Source organism: Ambystoma mexicanum, chromosome 4q (genome assembly GCF_040938575.1).
Source record: "Ambystoma mexicanum isolate Mex_15411 chromosome 4q, UKY_AmexF1_1, whole genome shotgun sequence".
In the NCBI taxonomy this organism is placed as follows: domain Eukaryota; kingdom Metazoa; phylum Chordata; class Amphibia; order Caudata; family Ambystomatidae; genus Ambystoma; species Ambystoma mexicanum.
In genome coordinates this window covers 1132531691-1132545349 of record NC_090928.1, presented here as the reverse complement: position 1 = coordinate 1132545349, position 13659 = coordinate 1132531691, and the positions used below count along the sequence as shown (strand labels likewise).

At 46.7% G+C, this 13659-nt stretch overlaps 1 protein-coding gene across 3 annotated transcripts in view; it reads left to right on the top strand.

Moving 5' to 3' along the window:
• Positions 1-13659, top strand: part of TOGARAM2 (TOG array regulator of axonemal microtubules 2) — a 717735-nt gene that overhangs the window by 665635 nt on the left and 38441 nt on the right. The window lies entirely within an intron of this gene.

Genomic DNA, 13659 nt, shown 5'->3' with positions numbered 1-13659 from the left:
AGTGGAAAGTGAGAACAATGAGTTGGCCACTAAATGGTTCTTGTTTCTTTTCACCTCTCTTACCGCTCTGTTTAGAATGGAACATGTTCGTTCCCATATATACCTTTTTTACAATATGTGTCCAACAGAGGCTGCATAGGTCCTCTTGCCCATATATGCAGGGCACAGTTGATAGCATGATGCTGCCTCCGCGGTTGCGTTCCCAGATGTTTCTGGGGTCTCTCTTCCCTGCTGCTATCACTTATTTAGAACTTGGGAAATAGTCCCACATCCAGAACCACAGGTGGTGCCTAGTATTGAGTGATCCCAGATTACATTGAAAAGAGTTTAGCCCAAACTGTGCATTGAGACTTCAGGCTTAAGCGACCAGGGGCTGCCTAAGAAGCCAGAAGTAATTCTGCAGTTCTATTGCGTCATTGCCCATGATGCCTCCTTCTCCCTCCATGGGTCATTGCCCATGAGGCCTCTTTCTCCCTCGATGGGTCAATGCCCATGATGCCTCTTTCTCCCTCCATGGGTCATTTCCCATGATGCCTCTTTCTCCCTCCATGGGTCATTTCCAATGATGCCTCTTTCTCCCTCCATGGGTCATTGTCCATGATGCCTCTTTCTCCCACCATGGGCCATTGCCCATGATGCCTTTTTCTTCCTCCATGGGTCATTTCCAGTGATGCCTCTTTCTCCCTCCATGGGTCATTGTCCATGATGCCTCTTTCTCCCTCCATGGGTCATTGCCCATGAGGCCTCTTTCTTCCTCCATGGGTCATTTCCCATGAGGCCTCTTTCTCCCTCCATGGGTCATTGCCCATGACGCCTCTTTCTCCCTCCATGGGTCATTTCCCATGATGCCTCTTTCTCCCTCCATGGGCCATTGCCCATGACGCCTCTTTCTCCCTCCATGGGTCATTTCCCATGAGGCCTCTTTCTCCCTCCATGGGCCATTGCCCATGATGCCTCTTTCTCCCTTCATGGGTCATTTCCAGTGATGCCTCTTTCTCCCTCCATGGGTCATTGTCCATGATGCCTCTTTCTCCCTCCATGGGTCATTGCCCATGAGGCCTCTTTCTTCCTCCATGGGTCATTTCCCATGAGGCCTCTTTCTCCCTCCATGGGTCATTGCCCATGACGCCTCTTTCTCCCTCCATGGGTCATTGTCCATGATGCCTCTTTCTCCCTCCATGGGTCATTGTCCATGATGCCTCTTTCTCCCTCCATGGGTCATTGCCCATGAGGCCTCTTTCTCCCTCCATGGGTCATTGCCCATGATGCCGCAGAGTGACTTAGCAGTGGCTTGCTGGATTGAAGAAATCGACACAATCCTCCCCTAAACTCCTAATTTCTCAGAATTGTCTGAAAGGCTACAATCCACCAACCACCCCAGCTCAACCCTCTCTCAGCTATTGCCCACTGCCCTACTGTGTGCATATTCAGAGCCCCCTCTGCCTGATACTTTTTGCAGGTGAATTTCCATATATTTATTTATTGTGCATTTGTAAGGCACTTATACATCAAGTAAATTGTGTTTCAAAGGGCCCACGGGTCAACAGGGAGGGAACATGGGAATGAAAATCAGATAAAAACAATGAAAGAGGCGGACCTACTAGGCCTTGTGAGCATTCGGAACGTGCAAGTGCAGAGAGAGAGAGAGACGGGATGAGGGAGTGGGGTAAGTACTAGGTGCACCAGGAGGGAAGTGATAGGGATTGAGCAGCTGTAAGTGCCTGGGTGTGTGGGCGACTGCCAATAAATACGTGCTGGCCTGTGGTGTCATAGTTCAGTGGATGACAAGGCAAGTGCTGTATGCGGCATAGTGCTAGGTGAGGGGGAGGGTGAAGGCGATTGATGTAGGAGGCCAGGGCCCAAGAGGACACATAAAGGGTCCTGGTCGCCATTCCCAGCAACTGAAAGAGGAGGTGAATAGGAAAGTTTTGAGGAGCTTCCGGAGAGATCCACCTCAAGATGAAAAGGAAGAGGGAGGCTATTCCATAGAAGTGAACCTGCAGAGGAAAGAGATTGGCCTCCAGCCCTTTGTTTAGCGAAGCGCTTGACACACAGAGAGTTGGTGCCGGAGTAACATAAAGATCTGGAGGGAGAGTATTTAGTGAGAGCAAGTTGTAGTTAGTGAGGCCCCCGGTCGTAGAGAAGAAGAGAGTAGATTAAGGAAGAGGCTATTGCAGTAGTCTAGCCTAGAGAGGACCAGAGCTCTAGAGACATTGAGCTTCTGGGGGAAAGTGAGGAAAGGGAGAATTCCTTTGAGGAGGTAGAGGTACGTAAATTAGCTTTTAGAGGTTGATGGGTGCACCATCAGGCATGCGGTTTTGCTCGGTAAACTTATTTTGAACAAATTAATTTCATAGAATATCACAACCAATGCATGCATGAAACAATTCACCCAGAACACAAGGACACTAGGAGATGGGCACCGTACATCCCCCAGATGAGACAATGCAATGTCCCCAGGCCTCTACCCAAAACCACTCACTAACACCAATACATCCATTCCTTCACTAATCATATAGGGCTTGCCAAGGGTCCAGATAGCTTTATGTCTGGATGAATGATATTCCTTCCTGGCCCAGGCAGAAGGCAATGTCTTGCACCCAGTTCTGCACATTAAGAGATGGTCCTTCAATCCAGTATTTGGCAACACAGCAAGGAGTGAGCGCTATACGCAGGCCAACTAACCTCCCGTATCCCTGGTTACCATTTTGATTAAACCCCAGCAACCCAACCATTGCAACCACACTGACCTGCTACCCAACCAGCGACATCAGTGAAAAGATCTCACTGGACGACAAACCCATGCCATATGGAAACAGTCCAGGTACAGGTGTCCACATCTTCCACAGTGACTATACACGTCTGAACATAACATGTGCGTGAGCAAAGGGGCATAGTTGACCTGCTGGATATGTGTACAGTTCAACAACATAAACCAGTGGTTAAGGAATAACATCTTGGTCTGTTGACATATTTGAATCAACTGATGAGCTTCAATTGGTATACCAAGATATGTGGGGGTCCATATTCAAGTAAGCATCTCCTTTCAGCCTTCTCCCAGTTCCCAATCCTGAAGTCTAAAGGAGGAGTCCTCAGCGTCTGGTTGGGAAAACAAAGAAGCAGGGGCCTAAGGACAGACCTCAGCCTGTACTAGAGGACCTTTTTCTGAAATGACAAGCCCCCTTTCTTTTTAAAGGCCTCCATATTGATGAATACTGCATTAGTCACTAGGTCACCAAGATCACTTAATCCTAAAATAGCAATTGTCTTAATATATAAAAGTTCAAATCAATGGGGAGACCAGATGCCGGGATCATAGGAGAATATAGCATATGAGTACTCCTACCTTTCACCAATTCGCTCCATGCCGTTTAGGTGCCATTAACTACATGTGTCTATAACCATTCCTTCGTCACTCCTATCGGATCTGCCGACCTTAGTGAAGCAGGGGCAATTACCACCTTCTCGATGCAGGTAGTGGGGTTATCTGGTGTGGATGAAAACCAGTAAGATAAAAAATGTGCCTGTGCTTCCATTTTGCATCTGTCTAAATCCGGTTCTACTAGCACCAACCCCATTTTACAGCATAGTCTGTGGATGTCATCCAATCCTGGCTCATTTTAATCCACCAAGATGATCTTAATTAATAAACCACACATTTTGAGAATACAACTATTGCCAAAAGGTCAGGTTCATGGAGGAATAAATACAAAAATTAGGGCTGCACCGCCATCTTGTCTAGGGAGATTATCCCAAATATTGACAGGCTGAACTTGATCCATTTGTCGGCCTACACCTCCTATATGATGAGTAATAAATACATTAACAAAGAAGAAAGTTACCCCCTAAATACTTGGTGGAATCCTGTTGTCACATAAAATCACATGCCTGACCGTTTTCTTAGCGGCTGTCGTCAGGGGAAAGCTTTTCAATTTAGCTCAATGTAATGACTTCAGAAGCCCTCAAACTCAACCATGTCTGCCGTAATGAGACTCAATTTTCATGTAGGTTGCCTAACAAACAATGAAAGATCAACAGAACAGCCTAGAGATCTACCACTGACTCGTGGAAATAGAGGGCTACCGCCCTATCAATCTGAAATCCCTGGGTGAGCACCACAAATGGCTAGCTTGCCATCCTGGGGAAGAGACGAGAGAGAGAAAACAGCCTTGCCCGTCTTCTTTTCCAGGAGATGTTCCTCAGAGACCCAATTATTTGTGACTACCCTACTGACCGCCGGTGTGTACAGTAATCTGATCAATGATAAAAAGCACGAATGAGAAAAGGAATGGTCGTGAAATCAAAAGCTTTATCTGCTACCAGCATCAATGCTGCTACTGAGAGATCAGACGTCTCTGCGGTGAGGAGGTTGGACTTGCTACTATTTAGGTCATGGTTAACAAAACCTGACTGATCTGGCACAACCAACCACGCAATCATAAAAAGGTGCCTGCTAGCTTATACACGTGTGCATATTTAGTTGTCAAGATGTATCAACAAGATACATATTTAGTTGTCAAGATGTATCAACAAGATACAATATCAAGCATTTTTCCGGGTCCTTGTCTGTATTTAGTATGTGATAAGTGCCTTATGGATGGACCCCAGAAGCAGGCCACACTTTGCTGATCCTTCAAACAAGATTCCAGATAATTCCAGTTTATATTTGTTGTAACTATAGCACACAATAAATAAAAAAATATTACTGATAACACATTCCTCGTCTCAATAAGCCCCTTTCTTTGGAAATTAAAAAATAAATGTATCCTCAAGGGTTCATTGTGGGCAGACGAAAAAGAAGTTTCTATCGCTGTGTGCCACTGGTGTGAACCCTGCATATAGTAACCTAGTCATAACGGGTCCCCCAGCTGCAGTATCTGGACAGGCATTTGGCGGGTATTGCCCAATTTGACCGAATTTAATTGAACACATGGTAAATCTGTCATAATTCGGCCAGTACCATTTGATCGATTTAATTTGAACAAATTTGGCAATCAATACCGAACATGGGGAGTGCGGGTTGCAGGGGTGTCCCCCATTCCCCATGTCGGGTAGTGATTGCCTTGCCGGGTAGCAGAGGTGGCCCCTGCTTCCTGAGGACTGGAGGAGGCGGACGAAAAAAAAATGTAAAAAAGAAAAGCTAACCCTGCGGCATCGGACCCAACCCACGTAAGAGGGACGGAACTGATGGCGCAAAGTCAAAAGGAAGTGGAGAAGCAAAAGGTAATTGTGGGGATGTATTTGGTGGGGTTGGGGTCAAAGTTTTTGCTGGATCTGGCCACGGCAAAATTGTATTCACAGCAAAATTGACCACGGGCAATTCCGCCACGAACAATTCTGCCACAGTCAAATCACGTACATCCACTTGGCACACCTGCTTGGTTGATCCAAGTCTACATCATGTAGACCGCCTCCCTGCCCACATCATGGTAGTATCAGCACACATTACAACTTGCTGGCCACCCAATTGTAGTACTTGGGTCTGTCAGCATTCCGACAAATGGCCATTTACAAAGGTGATAGTGTGTTTATGACTTTCTCTAGCTACGGAAATTGCCCTCTGTGTTGAAATGACTACTGCTCTGCAGCAGTACATGGATGACTAGAGGTTAAACTACCTACTCAGCCCTCACACTGCTACAAGCAAACAGTGATCCCAGTGGTCCCAAGGTGGAACAGGCATTCAGGAGATATGCCTCCTCACCGTTATAATATAATAGAAATCAAAACATACAAGCGGGCAAGACACGAATGGTCTTGGGGAAGCAAGTGACCCTTTAAACAAATTATATTGTAATATTCTTATTTATAGAGGGCTGTTCTAAAGTGGTCCATATAAACATTTCCTCTAGCCTCTCTGCGGTTTGTGTGATACGGGATCATACCATTACTGCGACCAATTAACTGTGACCACCAAAAATGTTGACTTTATTTACTTCAACACCCTTGACATCCCGTATATATATGTGGGTGGAGGCTTATAATATATAATGCATGTAGGGGCGGTGCAGGCGGTCTCCCCCCGCATATATATGGTGTGAAATGGGGTCAAATAAAAAAAAAGTCATCATTTTCGGTGGTCGCAGTTAATTGTTGGCAGTAATTACATAGATGCGTTCATACCACTACTGCACATATTGTTAATGCACAAAAGGGGCAGTTCTGGAGTGGTGTGAGGGTGTAGGAGTAAGAGTAAGAGGCGGACACAAGAGTGGCATGTTGATTGGTAACAACATTTATTAATAACAATAGCGGGGGGTTGGAGGAAATTCTAACTAACCCTACCTCTAAGACGAGTTTCTCTGCCTCAACAAACCTAGATAATGAAACGGCTCAGTGTCAGAATGTTATAATTTAACTCTTTACTCTCTGGAAAAATCCCCACATGCAAACTCGCCGGCAAAAACAATACAACAAGGCCTACCTTGTCTTCGTCCAAAAAATGAAGAATAAATAGATCTACCTGGAACCAGCTTCCGACACCTTCCAACTCAGGTATCGAAAGGAGACTCCCGGGAAACCCTCGTGGGGGAGAAAACCCGGCTGTCGGTAGAGAGCGTTGGGTGTAGGGCTGGTTTCAAACTCTCAAAGATCTTGCGGGATGAAGTCTTCTAATGGTAAGTAAGTAGTTGTCTATGAAGTATCAGGCTCAGGAAAGATCTGGGAATAAACATATAGAAGTTAGCGAAGGTGATGGTGTCGGATTTCCTATGAGTGTTGGATGAGAGTTGTAATACCTGCAAGTGGTAGGTACTGGGTGTCGGCAGAGGATTTCCAATCGCTGTTTGTAAGTGTGTGTGCCTTCAAAGATGGATCCCAGACGGGGTTCCGAAAAGGAGCAGGATGGTAAGCTGAAAAGCTGGGTTTCTTTGGGGGGAATAAGGAAAGAGTAATTTAGAAGGAGAAAGGTCTAACCTATATATCTGATTACCGGGTGTAAAGCGGAAAGAAGCTTACATGAGTGGAGGTTGAGACACACCGCTCTCGGTGGTCGAATGGAGTCGATAATGCAAGCGTGGGTGACAGAGGAGGCGGGGCTTCCGAAGCAAAGCCTCTGGTAGCAGTAGCAACGCGTTGTTGTCCAGGAGACGTGGATTCTTGTAGCGTTTCCGGGATGGGAGGCGGAGCTTCGCTTCCGTCTCCCGTCCTGACAACTAGACCATTGACTCCGAGTACAGGCGCCATGTTGGAGGAACACAGCCGCAACTTTGGCTGAAGCCGCCAGCGGTTCCATAATAAACCGCGTCGGAGACCCATCGTAACAGTATGCCCCCTTCCAAGGGAGGAAAATCCCGGCTTACCCCGGTGGAAGCGATAAAAAGCACGAACCAACCGCGGAGCATGAACCGCGGATGCAGGTTCCCAGGAGCGGTCGGCGGGGGAGTAACCCTTCCAGTCCACCAGGTATTGAAGAACCCCTCTATGGTAACGGGAGTCACAAATCCCTGAAATCTCATACTCCGGACCCGAGTCCCTCATCACAGGAGGGGGAGAACCGCATGTAGAATGGTGGAATTGGTTACGAACATCTGGTTTTAGCTGTGAGACGTGAAAGGTGGGATGAATGCGACTCCAAGACCTAGGGAGCCTGAGTTTGAAGGCTACAGGTCCGAATCTGGCAATGATGGGAAAAGGACCGAAATATTTGGGTGACAGTTTAGAGGGAATGAGTCGCCTGGGGAGAAACTTGCTGGCCAGCGACACATGATCCCGATGTTGAATTGTGGGGTAGGAGTTCGATGTCTGTCGGCTTGTTTCTTGCTCCTGGTCTGGGCTTCTTGTAGGGCCAGACCTGCTTTGATATGGCCTTGTTGAATGGTATCGATCAAAGCGTCGATGTCCGGGAATTTGGTAAGGGCGGAGGTCACATGAGGAAAGACTGAAGGATGAAATCCATATGTGCAAAAGAAGGGACTGGTTTTGATGGAAGAATGTGCTGTATTGTTATAGGCGAATTCTGCTAAGGGTAGCAGATCCTTCCAGTTGTCTTGGGCTGAAGAGACATAACAGCGAAGGTACCCTTCCAGGGTCTGATTCAGCCGCTCCGTCTGTCCATTGGTTTGTGGGTGAAAGCCGGAGCTTAATGCTCTCGAAATTCCCAACGCCTGACAGATTTGTTTCCAATACCTTGAAGTATACTGTGGTCCTCTATCAGAAATTATAGTTTCTGGGAGGCCGTGAAGAGAGAAGATGCGTTCCAAAAAAACCCGTGCCATAATGGCTGCTGAGGGAATAGTAGGCAAAGGGATAAAATGAGCCATTTTAGTTAAACTGTCCACGGTGACCATGATGGTGTTACACCCCTTAGAAAGGGGTAAGTCCACTATGAAATCAGTAGAGATTATCTGCCAGGGTTTGACTGGTAGTACAGGAGTCACCAATTCCCCTAAAGGGGAACACCGAGGTGTCTTGGTATGCAGACAGACAGTGCAGGAAGCGATATAGTCTCGCACATCAGTGCATACCGAAGGCCACCAAAAATGTCTCTGAATGAGTTCCAGGGTATTAGTAAACTCTTGATGTCCTGCCGCCTGAGAATCATGGCATAATCGTAACACTTCTTTTTGGAGTTCGGGATCAGGAACGTAGACTTTTTCTCCTTTGAACAGAAGACCCTGGCTTCTCATTAAAACATAAGTCGATAGTAGGGTAGAGTCTAGGATCTCGAGGTCTTTGGACTTGTCTTCCAATTTTTGCAGAAAGAGACGAACTACAGATATGGACATTGTCCTTGGAAACATAGGTTCGGGTTTAAAAGGGACCTTTTCTTGAGGAGTCTTTCTGGATAAAGCATCTGCCTTCAAATTGGTGTTTCCGGGAACAAAAGTAAATTTGATTCGATACGGAGAAAAGAAATGGGCCCATCGGGCCTGCCGGCTATTGCAGGTTTGTGTGTACTGTAAAGTTCGGAGGTTATGATGGTCAGTTCTGACCTCTATAAGGTGTTGGGCCCCTAGAAGAAGGTGACGCCATTCTTCAAAAGCCCGTTTGATGGCTAGGAGTTCTTTCTCCAACACCGTGTAGTGAAGTTCAGCCGGTGAGAGAGTCTTGGATAAATAAGCCACTGGTCTTTCTATGTTCTGCTCATCTGGTTGAAGCAAGACGGCCCCTAAGGCATACTGGGATGCGTCGGACTCCACAATGAATCGTCGTCTTTGATCTGGTACTTGTAAAATAGGAGCCTGAGTAAGAAGAATCTTGAGTTGTTCAAATGATCTCTGTGTCTCAGCGCCCCAAACAAATGGGATGTCTTTTTTCAGCAGATACGTTAGGGGTTTGGTCAGCAAGGAGAAATGAGGGATGAATCTTCTATAAAAGTTGGCGAAACCTAGGAATCGTTGAATGTCTTTAATAGATCGGGGAGAGGGCCATTCCATGATTGCCGATATCTTGTCAGGATCCATAGCAATACCTTGTTGAGAAAGAACGTAGCCTAAGTAGGAAATGGTGGTTTTGTGAAATTCACACTTCTCCAGTTTACAGAACAGATGATTCTGTTGCAGCCACGTTAACACTTCCTTTACATGTAAAACATGTTCTTCCCAGGTAGAAGAAAAAATCAAGATGTCATCCAGATAAATGATAACATAATGTAAGCTGATGTCTGCAAAAATGTGATCCATAAATCTTTGAAATACTGCTGGGGCATTCATAACTCCAAACGGCATGACTCGATACTGGTAATGACCAAACGGCGTGCGAAAAGCCGTCTTCCATTCGTCTCCAGCCTTTATTCAAATTAGGTGGTAGGCTCCTCTTAAGTCAAGCTTGGTGTAAACTTTGGCTCCTTGCACTGCTTCTAATATATCGGGGATGAGAGGCATGGGATATTTGTCCGGGATGGTGATTTTGTTTAAACCCCTAAAGTCGATGCAAGGACGGAGCTCGGTAGTGTCTTTTTTTGGTATAAAAAATAATGAAGCTGCTGCGGGGGAAGTGGACTCGGAAATCAGACCGTTCTTGATATGTGTGTGTAGATATTTTTTTAGTACTTCCTTTTCTTTGGCTGATAGGATATACATTCTCCCGAAAGGAAGTGGACGATCTGGGATGAGGTCTATCGCACAATCGTCCCTCCGGTGAGGGGGAAGTTCTGAAAACTCAGACTGAGAAAAGATAGAACGGAATGAATGATATTCTGCTGGTAGGAAAGAGACTTCATTTACTATAGTATGGGCAATCCCTGCCTCCTGCTCCGGATTTGGTGAAGGGGGTTTACCTGAAAGGTGACCGTGAACACAATGTTCGGAACCTAAGAAAAGAGTACCCGCCGTCCAGTTGATGTAGGGGTTATGGACCCTTAACCACGGGATACCTAAAATAACCGGATAATGAGCAGTCTTAATGATGTCTAGCTCAATGTTCTCATGATGGGAGACCACTGACATTTTTAAGGCTCTTGTTTGAACCTTAATAGGCCTAGATATAAGATGGCTCCCGTTGACGCTTTCCACTGGGATGGCTACGGTCTTGGTAGTACGTGGGATAGCATGTTTCCTTGCCCAAACATCATCGATAAAGTTGCCCGCGGCTCCGCTGTCTATTAAGGCGGGAACGTTAACAAGACACATGTTATCCCAAGCCAATGAAACACTTAAAGTAATCATGGTGTTTCCATCTGCTAGGGTAGAAGGACTGATAGTGTAATTTGGAAGGGGACTGATAGTAGTTGAAGAACCCGAAGCCGTTGTCCCCTTTACGGTCGGGCATTGGCGTTTCCCGGTTTCCTCGGGGGTGCAACCGTACATTCTTTAACAGTATGACTGTTTGATCCACAGTACATACACAATCCTTGTGTTTTTCTCCGTGTACGTTCTGCAGGAGAGAGAGGACCCCTTGCATTACCTAATTGCATGGGCTCCTCGCTAGTATTCGGTTTATTAGGAGAAAAAAAAGATTCCATATGGTATCTAGGGTTCTTTCCTTTTCGCTTTTCTCTGTTCCTTTCCTGGAGTCTATAATCTAACTGCATCACTAGGGCAATAAATTCAGTCAGGTTGGAAGGTCTCGGGACTCGAGACACCTCGTCTTTTAGTACTTCCGATAACCCTCTTCTAAAGAGAGTAATCAGTGCATCGTCTGCCCAAGAGGTGTCGGCGGCCATCCTTTTAAAGGTAGTTATATAGGCTAGGATATCCAGGTTCCCTTGTTTTAAATCAAGGAGCCTTTCCTGAGAGGCGACAACCACCTCTTGTCTGCTGAACATACTGCGGATACTGTTGCAAAATGCCGGATAGGAGTCCAAAATGGGGTTGTTATTGGTGACTAAAGGAGTGGCCCATGCTAAGGCTGCTCCTGTCATTTGTGCAATCATATGGCCCACTTTGTCTCTGTCCGTGGGAAAAAAGGCTGCCTTAAAGGCAAACTGCACTGTGCAAGATTCAAGGAATTCTTTCACGACTTGGGGATTGCCATCAAATCGACCGCCTGGTAAAGGCCCGGGAGGGACTTCTAAGCTCCGGGCTGTCTGTCCCCCTTGCTGTCGTAATGCAGTATTTTCCAATTTTAACTGCTGGACCGCTGCAGAAAGGGTCTGCATGGCGGCCATCATTTGTTGTAGCTGTTGTTCCATTGTTAATGCCCGTCGAGTTTCCCCTGTGAGTCCTCCAGAGCTTTATTTTCGGGCGTTGCTAACTGTTATAATTTAACTCTTTACTCTCTGGAAAAATCCCCACATGCAAACTCGCCGGCAAAAACAATACAACAAGGCCTACCTTGTCTTCGTCCAAAAAATGAAGAATAGATAGATCTACCTGGAACCAGCTTCCGACACCTTCCAACTCAGGTATCGAAAGGAGACTCCCGGGAAACCCTCGTGGGGGAGAAAACCCGGCTGCCGGTGGAGAGCGTTGGGTGTACGGCTGGTTTCAAACTCTCAAAGATCTTGCGGGATGAAGTCTTCTAATGGTAAGTAAGTAGTTGTCTATGAAGTATCAGGCTCAGGAAAGATCTGGGAATAAACATATATAAGTTAGCGAAGGTGATGGTGTAGGATTTCCTATGAGTGTTGGATGAGAGTTGTAATACCTGCAAGTGGTAGGTACTACCACTTGCATTGGTAGGATTTCCAATCGCTGTTTGTAAGTGTGTGTGCCTTCAAAGATGGATCCCAGACGGGGTTCCGAAAAGGAGCAGGATGGTAAGCTGAAAAGCTGGGTTTCTTTGGGAGGAATAAGTAAAGAGTAATTTAGAAGGAGAAAGGTCTGACCTATATATCTGATTACTGGGTGTAAAGCGGAAAGAAGCTTACATGAGTGGAGGTTGAGACACACCGCTCTCGGTGGTCGAATGGAGTCGATAATGCAAGCGTGGGTGACAGAGGAGGCGGGGCTTCCGAAGCGAAGCCTCTGGTAGCAGTAGCAACGTGTTGTTGTCCAGGAGACGTGGATTCTTGTAGCGTTTCTGGGATGGGAGGCGGAGCTTCGCTTCCGTCTCCCGTCCTGACAACTAGACCATTGACTCCGAGTACAGGCACCATGTTGGAGGAACACAGCCGCAACTTTGGCTGAAGCCGCCAGCGGTTCCATAATAAACCGCGTCGGAGACCCATCGTAACACAGAATGTCCAAAGTAAAGTTTTCCTTCCTGTGTCCAAATCCTAACCTATCCCTCACAAACTAAACTCAACATAGGGTGAAAAACAAAATGCCTCTTTGACTGTCGACCTGTATCCTGGTTTTGTGGTTCAAAACCAAAGTTCCAAAAGGTGTATAAAACCAATAAGAAGTTCCACAAGACTCAAGGGGTTGATTCCCTTTCCCCTGAGTCTTTCCACTCTATCCAAGATAGTATCTTTAATGGTCGAAAATAAGTCTGTGGGCCTCATTACACGGAAGGCGGTAAGGGTTAACGGTCACCGGTAATGGTACCGGTGACCGTTAACCCTTACCGCCTTACTACGAGGTCCCTTTGCGGGTAGGTACTTTAACGCCTGCTATTTAGCAGGCGTTAAAAACCAACCCACAAAGGGACCAGGGTGCTAATTACGGTACCGCAATTTGCGGCACCGTAATTAGCGCCTTCCCCATTCCCATAGAGCCCTATGGGGCAAAAATGGGAATGGGGAAGGGCAATGGGGGAAGGGGGAATTACCGCCCCGCCAACCTTGGAATAGGGCGGTAATTCCCCTTTCCACCAAGGCAGTGCCGGTATTTTACCGGCATGGACCAAGGTGCTAATGGCACCTTGGTCCTCTGCCTACCGTGTAAAGAGGCCCTTTATCTTTATTTAGCAGGCCTGGCTCCCAGGCCCTGGAACCAGAAAGAATGGCCTGGACACCTTCTCCAAGCCGTCTTCGGGGTCCCAGACCCTTGGTGGGCAGACCCAATCCTGGGTACTGTGATGAGGAAGAATAGCCTAGTTTTCTCTCCCAAGCTGTGCTGAGGGTCACTGGACCTTTTTTCTCAGTAGCCCCTCCTTGACCCACTCTTCTGCCAAGCAGGGTACACTATGTTCTCATTCTCACCATTTCCTCTCCCTGACTTCACTTCCACATCACTGTTTGGGGTGTATGGCTCCACCACGGGTGCAAGACCCCCTTCACTTGGTTTCTCTTATAGTTCTCTCTCTCAATTCTCTCTTCAGCCCATAGCCTTGGATTACTCTCCTGCCAAGGTTTGTGAGTACGACTTGTAAAGTTCGTATTCCTCTTCATTACTG